The sequence below is a fragment of the Aquarana catesbeiana genome, linkage group LG13 (genome assembly GCF_042186555.1).
Source record: "Aquarana catesbeiana isolate 2022-GZ linkage group LG13, ASM4218655v1, whole genome shotgun sequence".
In the NCBI taxonomy this organism is placed as follows: domain Eukaryota; kingdom Metazoa; phylum Chordata; class Amphibia; order Anura; family Ranidae; genus Aquarana; species Aquarana catesbeiana.
In genome coordinates this window covers 199,692,738-199,715,227 of record NC_133336.1, presented here as the reverse complement: position 1 = coordinate 199,715,227, position 22,490 = coordinate 199,692,738, and the positions used below count along the sequence as shown (strand labels likewise).

General features: G+C 45.9%; 1 protein-coding gene across 1 annotated transcript in view; it reads right to left on the bottom strand.

The window, feature by feature from the left end:
* Positions 1-16,485, bottom strand: part of LOC141117588 (uncharacterized) — a 117,195-nt gene extending 100,710 nt beyond the window's left edge. Inside the window, exon 1 of the mRNA XM_073610511.1 lies at positions 16,301-16,485. The gene's annotated coding sequence lies outside the window, so the exon portion shown is untranslated. The remainder of the gene's footprint in view (positions 1-16,300) is intronic.
* Between the last annotated feature and the right edge of the window lie 6,005 nt (positions 16,486-22,490).

The following is a 22,490-nucleotide window of genomic DNA, read 5'->3' as shown; positions in this document are numbered from 1 at the left end:
CTTTCAGCGCTGTCACACTTTGAATGACAATTGCGCGGTCATGCTACACTGTACTTAAACAACATTTTTATCATTTTGTTCCCACAAATAAAGCTTTCTTTTGGTGGTATTTGATCAACTCTGCAGTTTTTTTTTTTTTGCTAAACAAACTAAAAAAGAACAAAATTTTGGAAAAAAAAAGTTTTTCTTCGTTTCAGTTTTATTTCATTTTGTTTTCTCCTTCACTGTCGGGCACTGATGAGGTGGCACTGATGAGGCAGCACTGATGGGCACTAATGAGGTGGCACTGATGGGCACTGATGAGTTGGCACTGATAAGGTGGCACTGATGGGCACTGATGAGGATGCACTGATATGTAGAATTGATGGGCACTAATATGCGGCAATGATAAGCAGCACTGATGGGCACTGATGGGCACTGATAGGCGGCACTGATGGGCACTGACTGGCGGCACTGATGGGCACTGACTGGCGGCTGTGATGGGCACTGACTGGCGGCTGTGATGGGCAATGACAGGCAGCTGTGATGGGCACTGACAGGCGGCACTGATGGGCAGATAGGCGGTACTGATTGGCACTGACAGGTGGCACTGATGGGCAGCACTGATGTTGAGGTACTGACAGGTTTTACTTCTGGGCACTGAGATGGGCACTGTGGTGGGCACTGATTAGCACTGATATGGGCACTGATTGGCACTTTGATGGGCACTGTGAGCTGTCTTTTAATTGGGGAACTGACTGACAGCTGAGGGGTCACATCTGAGGTGTTGTGGCACATCTGAGGGTGCTGTGCTGATAATCAATGTGCTGATTAGCAGCACAGACCCCCCCTCTGACAGGGAGAGCCGCCGATCGGCTCTCCCTGTCAGCGCGAACCAAGGAATGCCGTTTACCGGCACTTCCTGGTTCTCACGATGATCAGCTGTGATTGGTCACAGCTGATCACATGGTAGGAAGCCTCTGACAGAGGCTTCTTATCACGATCGGAGATGCGGGGTGTCAGACTGACACGCCGCATTTGCGATCGCCGCGATGCGCTCCCCTGCGGGCGCGTGCCGGCATGTTATCCTGCTGGACGTCATAAGACGCCCAGTCAGGATAACAGAACCACTTCCCGGATGTCATTCTGCATACGGCGGGTGGGAAGTGGTTAAGGACGTGGCGGCCGGCTTCCCGGCCCCCTTCTTAGCAACCAGCTATATACAGCATAAAAAAAAGAAATAAAAAAAAAAACGCAAATCGCGGTAAAAACGCGGTACTTGCGTTTTGGATGCAGGTCCAGTGAAATCTATTACAAGCAAAACGCTGCATTTTGCGGGAAAAAAAGTCCCTGACCCTTTCCAGAAACGCAGAGGCACAAAAATGCATTGATGTGAACATGTTCCATAGGAACCCATGTTAAAAAATTCCCATGCATTTCTGCAAAATGTAAAATGCATCAAAAAACGCATTAGTGTGAATAGAGCCTAAGGCCCCTTTCACACTGGGGTGGTAAAGCGGCTCTATTTTTAGGGCCGCTTTACTGTCGTTTTAGCGGCGTTATTTGGCTGCTATTGGGGCAGTTTTAACCCCCCACTGGGCGGTTTTAACCCCTCTGCTAGCGGCCAAAAAGGGGTTAAATCCGCCCGCAAAACGCCGCATGGATCGGCGGTATCCGAGCGCTGCCCCATTGATTTTAATGGGGAGGAGCAGTGAGTTCACCGCTCCAAAGAAGCTGCTGACAGCACTTTTTGTGACGCCCTGCCAGCGCACCACTCCAGTGTGAAAGCCCCCACTGGAGTGAATGGAGCCACTTCTTTAGGGCGTTTTTCAGGCTCTATTTTTAGTGCCGTAGCGCCTAAAAACGCCCCAGTGTGAAAGGGGCCTAAAAAAAGTCCTGCTAGCAGCATCTTTGGAGCGGTGTATAAACTGCTCCTGCCCATTGAAATCAGTGGGACAGCGCGACTATACGGCCGGCAAAACACCGCTGCAGTGGTGTTTTGCGTGCGGATTTAACCCCTTTTCGGCCGCTAGCGAGGTTAAAACCGCTAGCGGCCGAATACCGCCGGTAAAGCAGCGCGAAAAATAGCGCCGTTTTACCGCTACCGCCCACACCGCACCAGTGTGAAAGGGCCCCCCTCACAGGGACGGACCTTTCAGGTCCGCCTCGGACCTGAATGGACACTCCTTTCCTTTCCCTTTCCTTTCCTTTCTTTCCCTTTCCTTTCCCTTTCCTTTCCTTTCCCTTTCCTTTCCCTTTCCTTTCCTTTCCTTTCCTTTCCTCAGCCTACCAGAATAGGTAGGATCTGTGAGAGCAGCTTCCCTGTGCAACTCTGCTTGAGGAAAATATATCTTTATTATGTCCACTCCCCTATACTGTACTCTCTTAATACAGTTCATAATACAGTGGGGCCTCATGTCTAAGTTTTGCCTAAGGCCTCACAAAGTCTAGAGCCGCCTCTGCACGGGGTACAAAATCCCATCGTGTGTATGAGGCTTAAACACCAGAAATTCAAGTTTTCATATCTTTAAAAGTCACCATACACTGGCCAATCAGTTAGATCTTCCATAAATTTGATTCAGCGCAAGAGTCGGTTTGATTTTCTACAATTAGAAGTAATTCTTACAGTGCATCTTCCTATTACCGCTTTAGCCTAATGCTCTCTTTCCACTATTTCAACACCAAAGTTGCATGATTTACAATGTGCTTTTTCGGCTTGTTTTCCACTATTGCAACTTGTCAAGCCACTAGGGATTGAAAAGTTGCATCACAAGTTCTACCCCATGATTTACAATGAGTACCGTTCATATGTCTGCGACTTCAAGTTGCAGCAACTTCAAAGTAGTCCCTGCACTACTTTGGTCCCACTTTGATGCGACTTGAGGTCCATAGACCTCAAAAATACACAGGAATTGCTTCAAGTTTCGTCAAAAAGTTGTGGGAAACTCGCGGCAAAAAACACGTAACTTTAGGCTTGCAATAGTGCAAACCGAGCCTTAATGCCGTGTCATGCGACTAATTTAAAACATCTGAGAAAGTTGCACTGAAGTTGGAACAAAGTAGTGCAAGACCTATTTTTGGAGTTGCACCAATTAGAACGGGGGAACATTGAAATACATGTGTTTTGACTTGTCCTGCGACTTCACATATGTCAAGTCGCACAACAACTCGCAGTAGTGGAAAGAGAGCTTAAGGCCACTTGGGACTGAAAAGTTGCATCACAAGCTGTACCCCTTGATTTACAATGGGTACCGTTCATATGTCTGCGACTTGCTTACGCACATGCTGTATACACAGCGGACACACATCTTTATTACAGAAATCCATATTTGGCATGGAAATTAACCACTTGGTTACTGGGCACTTAAACCCCCTGCTGTGCAGACCAATTTTCAGCTTTTAGCGCTGATGCACTTTGAATGACAATTGCGCGGTCATACTTAGCCAAATGTTTTCTTTTAAAGTTCCCACAAATAGAGCATTCTTTTGGTGGTATTTGATCACCTGTGTGTTTTTTTTCTTTTGTTCAAAAAAAAAAAAAAAAAAGAAAATACAGATTTTTAAAAATAATTTTGTATATTTTTGGATATTTTGATATTAAATTTTGCAAACAGGTAATTTGTCTCCTTCATTGATGTACGCTGATGAGGCGGCACTGATTGGTTACACTGATAGGCAGCACTGCTTGAGACTACTGGTGGGCATTGATAGGTGGCACTGGTAGGTGGTACTGGTGGGCACAGATGAGGCAGAATTGCCTCTTCGGGACCAATGTCCCTTGCACCTAAGCCAGGGATCAGCTTTTATATTTATCCTCATGCTTTCAGCGTGAGGAGAAAAAATAAACAATTACCGAGCTTTAGTTTACATCAAGTGATCAGCCGTCATTGGCTGACAGCTAATCGTGTGGTAAGGGGCCGGGATGGGCCCCTTACTCGGATCTGTGAACACCCGAGTCTCAGTGACTCAGTGCGTCCTGCAGGGAATACACGGAGGGCCCGTCCTATGACAGCCTCCCAGAAATTCAGGACCACGCTGTGGCCATCGTTTGGCTATAGCACAGACACCAAGTGGTTAATAGAAAACCAGATGCAGATTTCTAGGACTGCCCAAAAATAATGATTAGAGTCAATGGCAACTGATGACTTTCTATTAAAGGTCTAAATGGTCCATTAACATGCATCACAATTGAACTTAGGAATGTGTCTTTGCAAAGTTAAACTCATTAAAATCCTTTCTTATTTTTGCTTGGGGATAGACTGCAGAGGGATTAGAAGTTTTGGGGGAGGTCTACACCCCTGATAGGGTGAAGACACCTCCCAAATTTTTCCAATTTCTCATTCAAAATTCACTTCCTGTCACATAGCCAAACAGGAAGTGAGGGTAAAACCCTACCAATGTATATCCTTGGGGACACACAGGTCCATCTAAATAGTTTCCCCATTCGGGAAATTGCACTCTAGCTTTTTGCCATGTACATCCCAAATTATTATGTATCTTGGGGTTTATTTACTAAAAGGTAAATCCACTTCGCACTACAAGTGCACTTAGAAGTGCAGTTGCTGGAGATCCAAAGGGGACATGCAAGGAAAAGAAAAAACAGCATATTTGCCTCTAAATGATTGGATGAGAAAATCACCAGTGCTACCCCTCTGATTTTTATCAACTACACTTGTATTGCAGAAATAATTTGCCTTTAATAAACCCCAAAATACGTAATAATTTGGGGTGTACACAACAAAGTGCTAGAGTGCAATTTGCATAATGGGGGCACTAGCTAGATTGACCTGTGTGTCCCCAAGGAAAAATATTATTAGGGTTTTACTCTCATTTCCTGTTTGGGTATGTGACAGGAAGTGAAGACAATTTTAAGAAAAAGGGACAAAGCCCAACCTAAAAAAAAAAAAAAAATTTGATTTCCCTCAAATATCCACAATTAGAATAGGATTGCCTTCAGCTTGATTTTAGTTCAGTGCTTCTCAACCCTGTCCTCAAGTAACCCCCAACATGCCATGTTTGCAGGTTTTCCTTCATCTTGCACAGGTGCTTTAAATCAAAGTCAGTGGCTTTGTATTTTGGACAGCTATTTTAGATAAGATAACATTTCCTAAACATGTCCTTTGGAATACCACTCTGAAATGTTACTTTCCTGGTCACTATCCATGCATGTGCTACCATGAAGGCACCAGGAAACTAAAATTAAAAAAAAAGTTGTCTAAGACATGCCAATCAGCCTAGTTAAAGAGGGAGTCCACCTAAAAAAAAAATATTAAAAGCCAGCAGCTACAAATACTGCAGCTGCTGACTTTTAATAAATGGCCACTTACCTGTCCCAGGGTCCAGCGATGTCAGCAGCCGACGCCGATAACCCGCTCGATTCTTGGCAGCTGCCGCTGCCATCCTAGGTGAGGGAATCAGGAAGTGAAGCGTTGCGGCTTCACTTCCCGGTTCCCTACTGCGCATGCGCGAGTCGCGCTGCGCATCGTAACTGGTCCCCGCTATCTCCTGGGACCTGTGTGTTTCCCAGGAGACAGCGCGGAGGGACAGAAAGAGGCATAGACTCCAGTGGGAGTCTATGCCGGAAGTGGATGCAAATACCCGTCTTAGACAGGTATCTGCACCCCCCTCCCCCCTGAAAGGTGCCAAATGTGACACCGGAGGGGGGGGGAGGGTTCCGAAAAGCGGAAGTTCCATTTTTGTGTGGAACTCCGCTTTAAGCTGCAGTTGGGAAATCCGTTGCATGAAAAGAACACACATAAAACAAAGAATTTGAAACAATTTTATTGGTCCAAAAAAAAAAAAACAAACACACAGGACTTTGAAAAGAAGGAAAGCAAAATACACACATGTATGTTAATTTGAGACACTAACAGAATAGGTTTGAGGTTTGACCCCTTTGCAGTGTAAATTAACAGGAGTTAATAGATGTCCATTTGTGGGTGCGCTCCTTTTAAGGATTAAAACAACATTAGGCACAGCATCTTGAGAAAGAATTTTAAAAATAAGGCAGCACAGACAGTTAAATCAAAGTGAACGTAAAAACAACAAAAATTGCCAGCATAAAAAAAATTTCATGGTAAAATAACCACCACCCAAAAAAAAAACAGCAAACCAAAGTAACAAATAAATTGCATAAAAACACATCTGTTTTGCAACAACATAACAAACAAAATACAAATAGAAAATACATGCGTTAGAAACTCAATAAGGACACCCAAATGTACTCTCTTGCCGGCCCCCCCACACACACAATCTTGGCTCTTTTCAGGGCAAAGTAAAGATTGCTATCTGCAAGCTTTATATAACATAGGTTTGTGTGCTAATGAGGCAATTGCAAACACATGGACAGCCCATGAAACACACAAAATGCAAGTTCACCCAATGTAGAGAGAACTTCAAAGTGGGTACACCTGTTAAGGATGTCCTTAAATTACTAACCCAAAAAAACACACTCTGAGCATGCCCAGAAACATCCAAGTGCTGTTCACACACAAAAAGCACCACCAAAAAAAAAAACAAAGTCACTGAGCATGCCCAGAACAACCCAAATGCAGCTAGCACAAAATAAGCCACCCCACTGTCCAAAATTAAGCACCTCATCCAGCATGCACCAAAATTACAGATGGGACAAAACACCCCCCCCAGTCCAGGGGGGCAACTAAAGAGCCTAACGTGCAAAAGCTATACAACAAATACCATTGCAGTCTAAGGGAAATGACTTGGCAATTTTACTAGTCCCCACTTGGCTGGCTTATCTTCTAGTTATTGGCCTTAAAATGAGTATGGGGCCCAGGTCCCACCCTAAGGGACATATATCAATGTCACCAATTGGACAACCCCAAAAAGGAAACAAGGAGAAATGCCTTTAAATATGCCAAATTGCTTAAGGGCCAGTTCACACCAATGCAGTCCAGTGCATATATTATGCATCAAAAATGCATGGAAATTCGGTTATATGGTTTGCAATGGCATAGTTCACACCAGTGCTTGCCGTTCCAGTGTGTTCCAGTTCCAGAAAAAAAAGTAGAACATGCTGCATTTTTTCTGCACTGGACTGTACTGGAAAGCTGTAAAACACATAGAAAAAGCACTGGAACACACTTGTCCTTATTTAAGGTTAAGAAAAAAAAGGGGGGAAAAAAAGCACTGGACTGCATCAAAAACGCACTGGAACGCATCAAAAACGTGCAAGCAGAAAAGCACCTGGAACGCGTCCAGACTGCGTTTCTTTGGTGTGAACTGGCCCTAAGGGCTCCGGATGCGTTCCAGGTGCTTTTTTGTATGCACGTTTTTTATGTGTTCCAGTGCGTTTTTGGTGCATTTTTGATGCAGTCCAGTGCTTTTTCCCCCCATCTTTTTTCTTAACCTTAAAAAAGGACAAGTGTGTTGCAGTGCGTTTTTGGTGCATTTAGGTGCGTTCCAGTGCATTTTTGATGCATTTTACAGCGTTCCAGTACAGTCCAGTGCATAAAAAATGCAGCATGTTCTACTTTTTTTTGGGGAACTGGAAACGCACTGGAACTGCAAGCACTGGTGTGAACTATGCCATTGAAAACCATATAACCTACTTTCCGTGTGTTTTTGATGCAGAAAAAAACGCACTGGACTGCATGTGGTGTGAACTGGCCCTTAAGGAATAAAAGTTATTTAACTTTTTTATTTAACTACTTGCGGCTATAATGAAATGTCGGTCCGGCAATTAGGGATGAGCCGAACACCCCCCTGTTCGGTTCGCACCAGAACTTGCGAACAGGCAAAAAATTTGTTCGAACACCATTAAAGTCTATGGGACACGAACATGAATAATCAAAAGTGCTAATTTTAAAGGCTTATATGCAAGTTATTGTCATAAAAATTGTTTGTGGGACCTGGGTCCTGCCCCAGGGGACATGGATCAATGCAAAAAAAGTAATAAAAACTGCCGTTTTTCAGGAGCAGTGATTTTAATAATGCTTAAAGTGAAACAATAAAAGTGTAATATTCCTTTAAATTTCGTACCTGGGGGTGTCTATAGTATGCCTGTAAAGGGGCGCATGTTTCCTGTGTTTAGAACAGTCTGACAGCAAAATTACATTTCAAAGGAAAAAAGGTAATTTAAAACTACTCGTGGCTATTAATGAATTGCCAGTCCGACAATACACATAAAAGTTCAGGGGAACCCCGAACCAAAATTAAAAAAAAGAAAATGACCCTTCAGGTCTGGTATGGATTTTAAGGGGAACCCCGTGCCAAAATAAAAAAAAATGGCGTGGGGTCCCCCCAAAAATCCATACCAGACCCTTATCCGAGCACGCAACCTGGCAGGCCACAGGAAAAGAGGGTGGGACGAGAGAGCACCCCCCCTCCTGAACTGTACCAGGCCACATGCCCTCAACATTGGGAGGGTGCTTTGGGGTAACCCCCAAAACACCTTGTCCCCATGTTGATGAGGACAAGGGCCTCATCCCCACAACCCTGGCCAGTGGTTGTGTGGGTCTGCGGGGGGGGGCTTATCGGAATCTGGAAGCCCCCTTTAACAAGGGGACCCCCAGATCCCGGCCCTCCCCCCCTGTGTGAAATGGTAAGGGGGTACAAAAGTACCCTTACCATTTCACAAAAAAACTGTCAAAAATGTTAAAAATGACAAGAGACAGTTTTTGACAATTCCTTTATTTAAATGCTTCTTATTTCTTCTATCTTCTATCTTCCTTCGGTTTCTTCCTCCATCTTCTTCCTTTTCTGGTTCTTCTGGTACTTCTGGTTCCTCCTCCGGTGTTCTCGTCCGGCATCTTCCTTCGTGGCGTCTCCTTCCCTTCTTCTCCTCGGGCCGCTCCGCAACCATGATGGCATGGAGGGAGGCTCCCGCTTTTCTCTTCATCTTCTTCTCTTCATCTTCTTGTCTTCATTTTCTTCTCTTCATCTTCTTTTCAGGCCGCTCCACATCCATGCATGGAGGGAGGCTCCCACTGTGTGACGCTTCTCCTCTTCTGACGGTTCTTAAATAACGGGGGGCGGGGCCACCCGGTGACCCCGCCCCCCTCTGATGCACGGGGACTTGACGGGGACTTCCCTGTGGCGTTCCCCGTGACATCAGAGGGGGAAGGGGTCACTGGGTGGCCCCGCCGCCCCCCCGTTATTTAAGAACCGTCAGAAGAGGAGAAGCATCACACAGCGGGAGCCTCCCTCCATGCATGGATGCGGAGCGGCCCGAAAAGAAGATGAAGAGAAGAAGATGAAGACAAGAAGATGAAGAGAAGAAGATGTAGACAAAAATATGAAGAGAAGAAGATGAAGAGAAGAGCGGGAGCCTCCCTCCATGTTATCATGGTTGCGTAGCGGCCCGAGGAGAAGAAGGGAAGGAGACGCCGCGGAGGAAGATGCCAGATGAGAACACCGGAGGAGGAACCAGAAGTACCAGAAGAACCAGAAGAGGAAGAAGATGGAGGAAGAAACCGAAGGAAGATAGAAGATAGAAGAAGCATTTAAATAAAGGAATTGTCAAAAACGGTCTCTTGTCATTTTTAACATTTTTTACAGTTTTTTTGGGAAATGGTAGGGGTACTTTTGTACCCCCTTACCATTTCACACAGGGGGGAGGGCCGGGATCTGGGGTCCCCTTGTTAAAGGGGGCTTCCAGATTCTGATAAGCCCCCCCGCCCGCAGACCCCCACAACCACCAGCCAAGGTTGTGGGGATGAGGCCCTTGTCCTCATCAACATGGGGACAAGGTGTTTTGGGGGTTACCCCAAAGCACCCTCCCAATGTTGAGGGCATGTGGCCTGGTACGGTTCAGGAGGGGGGGCGCTCTATCGTCCCCCCTCTTTTCCTGCGGCCTGCCAGGTTGCGTGCTCGGATAAGGGTCTGGTATGGATTTTGGGGGGAACCCCACGCCATTTTTTTTTTTTTGGCGTGGGGTTCCCCTTAATATCCATACCAGACCTGAAGGGCCTGGTATGGAATTTCGGGGGAACCCCACGCATTTTTTTTCTGAATTGTGTTTGTTCTCTTAATGCTGTTTTTATCAATGAACTTGTATGTGTTTTGCCGGACTGACATTTCATTAGAGCCGCACGAAGTGAACCAGCATTAAAGAAAAAAAAAAAAAAACCAGTGCGCCCGTTCAACCTATGCAAATGCTTTTACGTTGCCTGACATTTACTAATATTTTGCCGGCGCACTGAACTAAAGTATTTGAACAAGTGAAAATGCCGTTTGAGCATGCGCAGTGCATAAATTCACCTCCCGCAGGTTAAATGTATTTGCCGGCGCTGCCGGCTTGTTCCGAGAAAGTCACTTTCTCGTTCTATATTGGCCATATTTGTGACTTGGACAGTTAGTACAACACTTCCCCACATTACGCCCATATTATTGGCACTTTCAGCTTGTTTAACCAGTTGCCAACCGGCCCATAGCCAAATGACGGCTGCAAGGCGGCTGGATAACTCTGGGATCACGTCATATGTGGGGCGCGCACACGGGAACATCCGAGACCGCCGGGTCCAGAGGACCCAGCACATCACGAATCACGGTAAACGGCCGCTGATCGCGGCCGTTTACATGTGATCGCTCCATCAAATGATCACATGTAAACAAACCGGCGTCATGTCATGATGCCAGTTCCTCCCTCCCCTCTCTGTACTGATCGGTACACAGGGGGAGGGATTGGATGGGAGCCGCTCTGTGGGCTGGATGTGTAGTGCCCACAGCGCTGCTTAGTGACATGTGCAGTCACATCCATCCATCCCTCCATCCATGCTCAGCCATCCCCCCCATGCTCTGCAATTCCCTGTGCAATACTCTGCAATTCCCTGTGCAATACTCTGCAATACCCCACAATACTCTGCAATACCCTGTGCAATACTCTGCAATACCCCACAATACTCTGCAATACCCCACAATACTCTGCAATACCCCACAATACTCTGCAATACTCTGCAATACCCCACAATACTCTGCACTACCCTGTGCAATACTCTGCAATGCCCCGCAATACTCTGCAATGCCCCGCAATACTCTGCAATGCCCCGCAATACTCTGCAATGCCCCGCAATACTCTGCAATGCCCTGCAATACTCTGCAATGCCCCGCAATACTCTGCAATACCCTGCAATACCCCACAATACCCCGCAATACCCCACAATACCCCGCAATACTCTGCAATACCCCGCAATACTCTGCAATACCCTGCAATACCCTGCAATGCCCCGCAATACTCTGCAATTCCCCGCAATACTCTGCAATGCCCTGCAATACCCCGCAATACTCTGCAATACCCCGCAATACTCTGCAATGCCCTGCAATACCCCGCAATACTCTGCAATACCCTGCAATACCCCGCCATACCCCGCCATACTCTGCAATACTCGGTGATACCCAGCCATTCTTTGCCATGGTCAGCCATACCCAGCCATACTCGGCTATACTCAGCCCTACCCTGCCATGCTCGGCCATACTCGGCCATACTCGACTGTACTCGGCCTCTGTATGTGGCCAGGCTGTGGAAGTCTTACACATGAGGTATCGCCGTACTCAGGAGGAGTAAGAGAATCTATTTTGGGGTGTCATTTTTGGTATGTACATGTTATGTGGTAGAAATATTGTATAAATGGACAACTTTGTGTTAAAAAAATGTGTTTTAACCACTTCCCGCCCGCCGGCCGTCATACGACGTCCTTGACTTTGTGCAGGGATATCTGAATGATGGGTGCAGCTACAGGCATCATTCAGATATCAGCTTTTTCAGCCGGCGATTCCCTACACCATAGAATGATCATAGCGGCTGTTCTGCTGCTTGATCGTTCTTACGGGAGACAAGAGGGGATGTCCCCCCCCTCTCGCCGCCCTCAGGTGCTTCTACCGACTCACCGCTACGATCGAAACCAGGATCTTTTTTTTTTTTTTTTTTATTATTTCAGGCTTCCCAGCCTAGAGGTGAGATGTGGGGTCTTATTCACCCCATATCTCACTGTAAAGAGGACCTGTCATGCCATATTCCTATTACAGGGGATGTTTACATTCCTTGTAATAGAAATAAAAGTGATCAAAAAATGTATTTTTTGGAAAAAGCCTCAAACTAAAATAAATAAAGTAAAATGAACAATAAAAAAAAAAAAAAATTTTCCCCGTGTGCTCGCATGCAGAAGCGAACGCATACGTAAGTTGCGCCCACATATGAAAATGGTGTTCAAACAACACATGTGAGGTATTTCTGCGATCGGTAGAGCAAGAGCAATAATTTTGGCCCTAGACCTCCTCTGTAACTCACAACATGTAACCAGTAAAAAATTTTAAAGCGTCTCCTATGGGGATTTTTAAGTAGCGAAGTTTGGCGCCATTCCACGAGCGTGTGCAATTTTGAAGGGTGACATGTTAGGTATCTATTTACTCGGCATAACTTCATAACTTCACATTATGCAAAAACATTGGGCTAACTTTACTGTTTTGTTTTTTTTAAAAGCACAAAACTGTTTTTTTTTTTTTTAAAAACGCGTTTGAAAAATTGCTGCGCAAATACCGTGCGAGATAAAAAGTTGCAACGACCGCCATTGTATTCTCTAAGGTCTTTACTAAAAAAATATATTGTTTTGGGGTTCTATGTAATTTTCTAGCAAATAAATTATGATTTTTACATGTAGGAGAGAAATGTCAGAATTGGCCTGGGAGCTCCAGAACGCCTGAAGGTGCTCCCTGCATGTTGGGCCTCTGTATGTGGCCACACTGTGTAAAAGTCTCACACATGTGGTATCGCCGTACTCGGGAGTAATAGCAGAATGTGTTTTGGGGTGTAATTTGTGGTATGCATATGCTGTGTGTGAGAAATAACCTGCTAATATGACAATTTTGTGAAAAAAAAAAAAAGAAAAAAAAAATCTTGATTTTGCAAAGAATTGTGGGAAAAAATGACAACTTAAAAAAACTCATCATGCATCTTTCTAAATACCTAATGTCTTCTTTCCAAAAAGGGGTCATTTGGGGGGTATTTGTACTTTTCTGGCATGTTAGGGTCTCAAGAAATTAGATAGGCCGTCAGTACTTCAGGTGTAAACAATTTTCAGAGATTGGCACCATAGCTTGTGAACTCTATAACTTTCACAAAGACCAAATAATATACACCGATTTGGGTTATTGTTACCAAAGATATGTAGCGGTATAAATTTTGGCCAAAATATATGAAGAAAAAATTACTAATTTGCAAAATTTTATAACAGAAACGAAGAAATATGTTTTTTTGTTCCAGAATTTTCGGTCTTTTTTTTTTTATAGCGCAAAAAATAAAGAACCCAGCGGTGATTAAATACCACCAAAAGAAAGCTCTATTTGTGTGAAAAAAAGGACAAAAATTTCATTTGGGTACAGTGTTGCATGACTGAGTAATTGTCATTCAAAGTGTAAGAGCACCGAAAGCTGAAAATTGGTCTGGTTATTAAAGGGGTTTAAGTGCCCAGTGGTCAAGTGGTTAAATTTGAAGTTAAACATGCCGTGCACCAGGTCTATAGTGGCGTACAGATCACCTCTTCCCGTGCGCCGGAAAGAGAATAGTAAATGGGGGATCGCGCTAAGTTACCAGCGCAAATGCTTTGTAAATACGAAAATGTCATTTGCGCATCGGCGTGCACCGCAAGTCATGGCGCAAATGCTTCGTAAATCAGCCCCTATGTGCGAACAGAGTGACGGCTGCCTGCTGATGCTGAGACTTGCTGCAGAGAGAAGAGAGTAGGAACACCAGTGGTTGAGCGCACCCGGCAGTAGTGCGCCCTAGGCAGCTGCCTAGTTTTCCTAGTGGTAGCACCGGCCCTGGACAGTGCTTATTTTTAGCACTGATCACTGTAATAATGTAATAAAATCTTTTTGTTTACCAAAAATATATAGCAGAATACGTATTGGCCTAAATTGATGGAGAGTTTTGATTTTTTTTCATTTTTTTTGTATTGGATGTGTTTTATAGCAGAAAGTAAAAAATATATATATATTTTTTTCAAAATTGTCGGCAGAGGTGATCAAATACCACCAAAAGAAAATGCTATTTGTGGGGGAAAAAAAGGACATCAATTTAATTTGGGTACAACGTCGCACGACTGCGTAATTGTCAGTTAACCGCTTCAACTCCCCCTTCCTGACCAGGCCATTTTTTGCAATGTGGCGCTGCGTCCTTTTTTTCCCACAAATAGATCTTTCTTTTGGTGGTATTTGATCACCTCAGCGGTTTTTATTTTCGGCACTATGAACAAAAAAAAGATTGAGAATTTTGAAAAAAACCCACAATATTTTTTACTTTCTGCTATAAAACATATCCAATTAAAAATCAAATTTCTTCATCAATTTAGGCCAATATGTATTCTGCTATATATTTTTGGTAAAAAAAAAAACCCAATATGTGTATATCGATTGGTTTGTGCAAAAGTTATAGCGTCTACAAACTATTGGATAGATTTATGGACTTTAAATTTTTTTTTACTAGTAATGGCGTCGATCAGTGATTTTTTGCGGGACTGTGACATTGCGGCAGACAAATCGGACACCTAACTGACACTTTTTGGGGACCAGTGACACTAATACAGCGATCAGTGCTAAAAATAAGCACTGTACTAATGACACTAGCATAAAAGGGGTTACATCTAGGGTTGCCACCTGTCTGGGATTCACCTGGACAGTTCGGGTTTGGAATCATGTGTCCGGGTTTAAAACTGTCTGAAACCCGGACACATTATTCAGAATGGACTATGGCAGGGTTGCTGGCTGCAGTTGTCTAAGCCGAGAGTGTCTGTTACACTCTCTTTCACACTGCCCAAAGCCAGCACTAACAACCCCCCCAAACACACACACAGATGGGAGAGGAGAGAGGGCTCGATCTGCTCCTCTTCCTCCAGCCCCTACCCCTCTGAGTCTGCCCACACTCCAATCCCCGGCGCTGTGCCTCAGAAAGGGAAAGTGGAGGCCAGTAATTTGAAGTCCAGCAGCCTTAGATACATCTGGATGAGAGGTGCTGATTGCCAAAGGGTATGTGAGCTCACCATCCATCCCTGCCTGTGACTGAAGTCTCCCCCCTTCTCTCTCCTGCCTCTAAGTACACTAAGGCAAATCAGGGTTCTCAGAGCACCCCTTACATCAGAGTTCCCCTTTACACCAGAAGCCACAGTGCTTCCCCTTACATCAGAGTCCTCTTTGTACATTAGTACATCAGAGTTCTCACTATTCCCCCTTAGATCAGGGTACCCAGAGCATCCCTTATGTCAGAGTCCCCAGAGTTCTCCCTTACATCAGAGTCTGCAGAGTCCCCCTTACAGTGTAAGGGAACTCTGCGGATTCAGATGTAAAAGGGGAACTCTGTGGACTCTGATGTAATGGGGGACTCTTGTGATTAACTTCATATGATTAGAAATGTTATTTAATTGCAAAATATATGTATAGTTTATACCATAAAAAAAATTGCTGTGCGTCGCTAAAGTGTTCGGATTTGACTTGAAGAAAAGGTGGCAACCCTAGTTACATCAGTGGCGATCAAAGAGTTAAATGTGTCCCTAGGGAGTGCTTGCTAAATGTGGTGTGGGGGGGGGGGGGTGCTTTGACTGGGGGAAGACAGAGATACGTGTTTCTGCTTAGCTTCTTCCCCTCTGACAGAAAGACAATCTGCCTTGTTTACATAGGCATACTGCCCTTCTGTCTGCCTCGGCAACGATCGGCAGGTCCCGGTGGACATTTGGTCTGCCGGGCCCTCTGATTGGCTCTCGCTGTGTCGAAACGCTTATCGCAATTTTTTTTTTTTACCAAAAATATGTAGAAGAATACATATTGGCCTAAACTGATGAATACATTTTTATTTTTTTATTATTGGAATATTTATTATAGCAAAAAGTAAAAAAAAATTGTGTTTTTTTTTCAAAATTGTCGCTCTCTTTTTGTTTATAGCGCAAAGAATAAAAACCGCAGAGATGATCAAATACCACCAAAAGAAAGCTCTAATTGTGGGGAAAAAAAGACATCAATTTTATTTGAGTACAGCTTTGCAACGACCGCGTAATTGTCAATTAAAGCGACGCAGTGCCGTATTGCAAAAAATGACCTGGTCACGTAAATCCTTCCGGGGCTGAATTGGAAGAGGACTGATATACTCTGATAGCTCCGTGTGGGCTGGCACAAAGCCAATAGATGGAAATATTTTCAGGAGAAGAAAGTCTGAGAGAGAAGTTTACAGAAGTCAGCCTATGCCCCCCCCCCCCCCCCCGAGACGCTACAACTGCTGTTAGAGCCATACGCTTCATCAGAAAAGCTTTCCAATTAGGCAATGGTCACATACAGAATCTTAGTATGGCGTATACATTTTTCTTAAAAAAGAAAATCTTACCTCTGTGAAATGTTCTGACCGATCTTTACAAGGCTTCACTTCTGTTTCTACAAGTTACATATCAGATCCGCTCACTGGGTAGGAAGTACGCCTGTCTGCCCCCCTCCCAGAGTATTTGTTAACCACTTGAGTCTCTGAGCCGGGTTTTATTTCCTCCCTCTGCCTCTCTGGAGTCCAAGAGCTTTTCAGCAAGAGCACAAATGACCACGAATGACTGCCTTGTTTTCACACATTTGCAATGGCTAAAATTCCCGATATTATTTTTGTTCAACAAGAACAAGGAAAATGACAGTACAGTGCATCCAGAAAGTATTCACAGCGCTTCACTTTTTTCAACGTTTTTGTTACGTTACAGCCTTAGGCTCCATTCACACTAATGCGTTTTTGATGCATTTTGCATTTTGCAGAAAGGCAGGGAATTTTTTTAACATGGGCCCCTATGGAACATGTTCACATCAATGCATTTTTGTGCCTCTGCGTTTTTGGAAAGGGTCAGGGACTTTTTTTCATGCAAAATGCAGTAATTTGCATGTAATAGAATTCAATGGACCAGCATCAAAAACGCAAGTACGGCGTTTTGTGTTTTTTTTTTTTTTTTTACACTGTATACAGTATAAAAAAAAACTGTAAAACAAAAAAAAAAAAAACGCAAAACGCTGTTCAAAAACGCAGCAAGCACCACTGCAGAAACGCTCAAAAGCAACATGCATAGATGTGAATCGAGCCTTATTCCAAAATGGATTAAATTCATTATTTTCCTCAAAATTCTACAAACAATTCCCCATAATGACAACGTAAAAGAAGTTTGTTTGAAATCTTTGCAAATTTATAAAAAAAAAAATCACATGTACATACAGTGAGGGGAAAAAAACTGAAAATTGTATACTCACCTTTCCGTAATTTTCCTTTCCTGTCGTATCTTCATGGCAGCATACACTTTGGGTTGTGACTCCGCCCCCACAACCTGATAGGACCACATAGCTATAAATTGTAGAGATGGCCCCCGCCCCAGTATTCTCTTATTTTTCTGTATATATCACCTTAGAAGGGTGGGAGATTGTATGCTGCCATGAAGATACGACAGGAAAGGAAAATTACGGAAAGGTGAGTATACAATTTTCCGTTTTCCTGTCGCATCATGGCAGCCTACACTTTGGGGAATAACTTGCAAAACTGGGTGGGAATTCAAACTAGGTTTATTAACAAAGAGTAGAAGAATTGGCCTGGATAACGGATCTTCCGAAATCCACTGTGGATAAGCAGGCGGAATCCACCTTTTAATGGGACATAAAGGTGTTCCTGGAAGACCAGGTAGCCGCTCTGCAAATTGTCTCCGCCGACACTCTACAATATGCCGCCCAGGAGGTTGCCACTGCCCTGGTGGAGTGTGCCCTTAAGCCCTCGGTACTTGATGATTACTCAACCAATAGGACTTTTTGAAGGTCTTTACTAGCCATGACACAATGGTGCGTTAGGATGCCGCTTGACCTCTCCTGAATCCATGCGGAATGATTAGGAGACTTTCCGTTTTCCTGATGGATCTGGTAGCCGAGAGATATTCCAAGACATTATCCTTGACATCTAATGGGTGAGGATCGCCCTGTTCCGTACAGTGCTGGAAGGTTAATCTCCTGGTTGAAGTGAAAGGATAAGGATACCTTGGGAATGAATCGGTCCGAAGGTCCGAAGGTCTTAAGACTAATCTGTCTGGAAAGACAACCAGATATGGATCGCTGACCATTAAAGCTTGCATCTCTGACACCCTCTTAGCCGATGTTATGGCTATAAGGAATGAGACTTTCAGCGTCAGATCCCATAAGGATATGCTCTCATTAGGAAAGAAAGGCTCCTTAGATAGGGCTTCCAGCACGACTGAGAGGTCCCAGACTGGGAAGCAGGGTTTCCTAGGAGGTCTCAGTTTTAGACAGGCTCGTTGAAACTGAACCACAAGGGGATCTTGTGCCCATCTGACTCCTGTCAAGGCGGACAGGGCCAAGACTTGAACCTTCAGGGTACTTGACCTAAGGCCTTTCTCTAGGCCTAGTTGAAGGAACTCCAGGACCTGTGACACCGACAGTGAGGATGAGTCCCAACCTTGCTGTTGAGAGAAAGCGATAAACTTCTCCCAGACTCGCCTGTACGTGTTATTCGTGGTAGGCCTTCTGGCCTGGAGTAGGGTATCCACCACCTTCTGGGAACAGCCTTGCTCTAGGTACCTAGCCCTTTCAGTCTCCAGTCCATCAAATGTAGCTTCTCCGGGCTCGGGTGAAGAAGATGACCCTGGGAGAGCAGGTCCGACGACAACGGGAGAGGCAGGGGATCTGCCGTGTTCAGCTGCATCAGAGTAGTAAACCATGGCCTCCTTGGCCAGAAGGGAATCACTGCCACCACCAGCGCCGTTGACTTCTTGAGTTTCAGGAGAAATCTCGCTATGAGTGGAGTCGGAGGGAAGATGTACCCTAGATGAAAATTCCAGGGATGTAGGAGACAATCCGTCCCCTCTGCCGAAGGGAATGGTATCCTTGATAGGAATCTCCGGCATTTTGCATTCTCCGGGGTCGCAGCCAGGTCTATCTCTGGTGAACCCCAAGTCCGGGATATGAGGGCATAGGCCTGTGGGTTCAGAGACCACTCGTGGTTGGAGGTGAAATTCCTGCTCAGCGAGTCGGCCAACACGTTCTGGACTCCCGGTACATAAACTGCCCTTAAGCTCGACAGGTTCAGTTGTGCCCACTCTAGAACAGGACGGGCCTCCTGCATCATGGACCTGCTTCTGGTGCCCCCCTGTTGATATAAGCAACCGCAACTTTGTTGTCCATCTTCAGAAGAACATGCTTCTCCCTCAGGAGGTAGCTGAAGGACAGGAGAGCCTGAAACGCTGCTCTCATCTCCAATACATTTGACACTGAATCCTGTGTCCTGAATGGCCAGCGGCCTTGAGCCACGTAGTCCTGATAGTGGGCTCCCCACCCCTGCAGACTGGCATCTGAGGTCACCGTCTCCTGGTAAAGAGTGATTATGTGTTTGCACCTTCTCAAGTTGCGAGGCCGTGTCCACCACAGCAATGATTGCTTCACCTCCTGAGAGATGTAAATCGACTGGGACATTGAGATACCGTTCCACTGGCTCAGAAAGGAAATTTGGAAAGGCCTCGAGTTCCATTGCGCCCACTGGACCGAGCCCAGGATACTGAGGCATGCTCTGACCGGTAGCCTCTTGGCCGAGATAGCCTTCTTCACCTTCTGAATTAGGGGAGGAATCTTCTCCCTTGGAAGCTCTACTGTGTTCTCTCTCGTGTCTAGCTCGGCCCCCAAAAAGACCATTTTCTGAGTAGGATGGATACTGCTTTTCTTCCAGTTTATCAGCCACCCTAGGGACTGTAAGGTGGAGACCAGGATTTCCCGATGCTGGATGAGAGACTCCTTGTTGTCCGAGAGAAGCAGGATGTCGTCCAGGTAATGGTGGACTCTCAACCCTCTCTCTCTCAAGTGGGCTATCACGGGCAATAGGACCTTCGTGAATGTCCTGGGTGCGGTGGAGATCCCGAACGGGAGACTTCGAAATTGGAAGTGCCAGCTGTCTATAGTGAAACGGAGGAATCTCTGGAACTCTGCATGGATCGGGATATGTAGGTATGCGTCCTGAAGATCGATCGAAAGCATCCAATCTCCCCAATTTATCGCTTGGAGGATTGATTGTAGGCTTTCCATCCTGAACGTTTTTACCCGGATTGACCGGTTGAGGTTTTTTAGGTCCAGGACAGGACGAAAATCCCCTGACTTCTTTTTTACTAGGAAGAGTGGGGAATAGAAACCTTGCCCTCTTTGAGATGGTGAGACCTCCACTATTGCTTGCTTCCGTAGCAGATCCTGGATATACTGGACCAAGGACAGCCTTTTCTCTCTGGAAGGAGGGAGCTTGGTTGCGCAGAAGTGGCCCCTTGGGGGGCGGTTTTTGAACGACCACCTGTGCCCGACCCGGATGGTGGATACTGTCCATGGGTCTTTTATTAATTCCGCCCAAACCAACTTGAATCTTGTGAGCCTGGCACCCACTATTGCTGGTTGGGCGGGCGTACCTTCAAAAAGGCTTCTGTTCGTTGGAGGCAGGGGTTTTGCCTTTTTGGAATTTGAGGAAGGATGTCTGAGGGTTCTTCCAAGTTCTCCTGTATTCCTTCCCAGGCCTATAGGATTTTGCATCCCTGTATCTTTCCGGGAGATTGCGCTTAAAGGGAGGCGCCCTTTGTTGCTTTGGTCTTCTGTCTGAAGGGATAAGACCTGACTTCTCGCCTGTCACTTTAGAAATTGCTGTATCCAGCTTTGTACCAAACAGGTTTACCCCATCATATGGAATCCGGCACCAGTTAGATTTTGAGGCAGGGTCGGCCGACCAGGGCTTAAGCCATAACGCCCTCCTGGCCATTACAGTGGCTAACATGGATCTTGAAGCGGACCTAATGGTATCCACGGAAGCCTCCGCCACAAAATCCCCTGCAAGGCTGAGTTCTTGTAAGGCCTTAATGATCTGGTCTTGATCTGCGCCTTCGGCGACGAGTTTTGCGGTATTTGATGACCAACCGGAAATAGCTTTCCCGACGGCGGCCAGTGCCACTGCTGGCCTGCAGGCGCCTCCTGAAAAAAGGTAAGCCCTCTTAAGGTCCATATCCACCTTTCTGTCCAGTACATCCCTGAACGTCACTGCGTCCTCAATGGGGAGCGTCACATGTCTGGCTAGGCGCATCAAGGAGGCGTCTACCACTGGAGGGGAAACCAAGGGAGATACCTTGGGCTCTTTCAGAGGGTACAGTTTAGTAAGTCTGTTGGAAAGACTATTTTTCTTCTCCGGATTCTGCCATTCTTCTTTAATAAGCTCATCCAGCTCCTCTATAAATGGAAAGGCTTCAGGCACTTTCTTGAGATTCGGGAAATACTTCCTCTGTTTCTGCTGTACCCCCTCAGGTTCCTCCCAGTTTATCGCTTCCTTGACCGATTTCACAAAGGGTCCTATGAGCGAGAAATCAAACCCAGCTGATGCCTCCAGCTCTTCATCGTCTGACGGGAATTCTTGTTCCCTTGACGTGCTGGGATGGGATGGTGAGGCGCTCTGGGCTGTAGCCTCCACATCTGGAGTTGAGACATGCAGAGCAGGGACTCCGGTAGGTTCTATAGTAACCAGCTCTTTCTCCCTGGTGGCTTCATCCATACATCTGCGGCAGGCCAGTCTGTCTGGTAGGGCTGTGGCCCTGCATACCCAGCAAGCATTCCCTGCTGGACGGGAAGGATGTGCAGGAGACTGACGTCTACGTGCAGGGGATCTTCTGTAATGGGAACGTCTATGCCTAGAGTAAGAATGACTCCTCCTACGGCTTCTCCTGTGGGCTGAGCGACTTCTGCCGCGTGAGCGGCTTCGCCTATGACTGGAGCGGCTTCTCCTGCGTGAGGTCTCTCTTCGCCTTGATTTTGACGACCTTGATGACCTGGTAGGGCTGACCAATTAGGCAGCATTAGTACGATCCTGCTCTCTTTTTCAATCTTCACTACTTACCATGAACACCCCCCCCTTACCTATTGGGCTGATGGTGATCTGCTGGGGCAGCGGTCTCCATGGAAAGGAAAACTGTGATACACCTGGGAGAGATACAGGCAGGTATAAACATGCAAGCAGACAATCAAGGGTACCAGGAGAAAGGAGAATCACTTACCCCGAAGTGGGAGTGCCAAAAGTGAAGCAGAGCTGATAACACAGTCCAAATATCTTCAGGTAGCTGGAGGCATCAGAAAGAGACAGTCTGAGCCTTTTAAAAGTGCCGCCCTGGCTGCCGGGGTCACGTCCCGCCCGCGCATGCGCAGTAGTGCCAAACCGCGCTCGGTGCCATCTTGGAACCTGGCATACATGGCAAGACGCCCTGAGAGCGCGCACTGCGCATGCGCGGAAGCGCCGAGATGCCCACCGTACCAGGGGGAGACACAGAGGAACCTCAACGCCCAGAAAGCCACACCACAAGATGAAAAAGGCAAATGGAGACCGCTGCACACAACTAAGCCTATTTAAGGCTTATACTGGAGCCACACATACCCCTGAGATCACCAGAGTGGGGTTCCTTCCATCTAGCTCGTTTAGAGGCTGTACAGGCAAGGACTTCCACCCAGGAGAGGCTAGAACCTGGCTGGGGTGAATTCGGTAAGGGGGT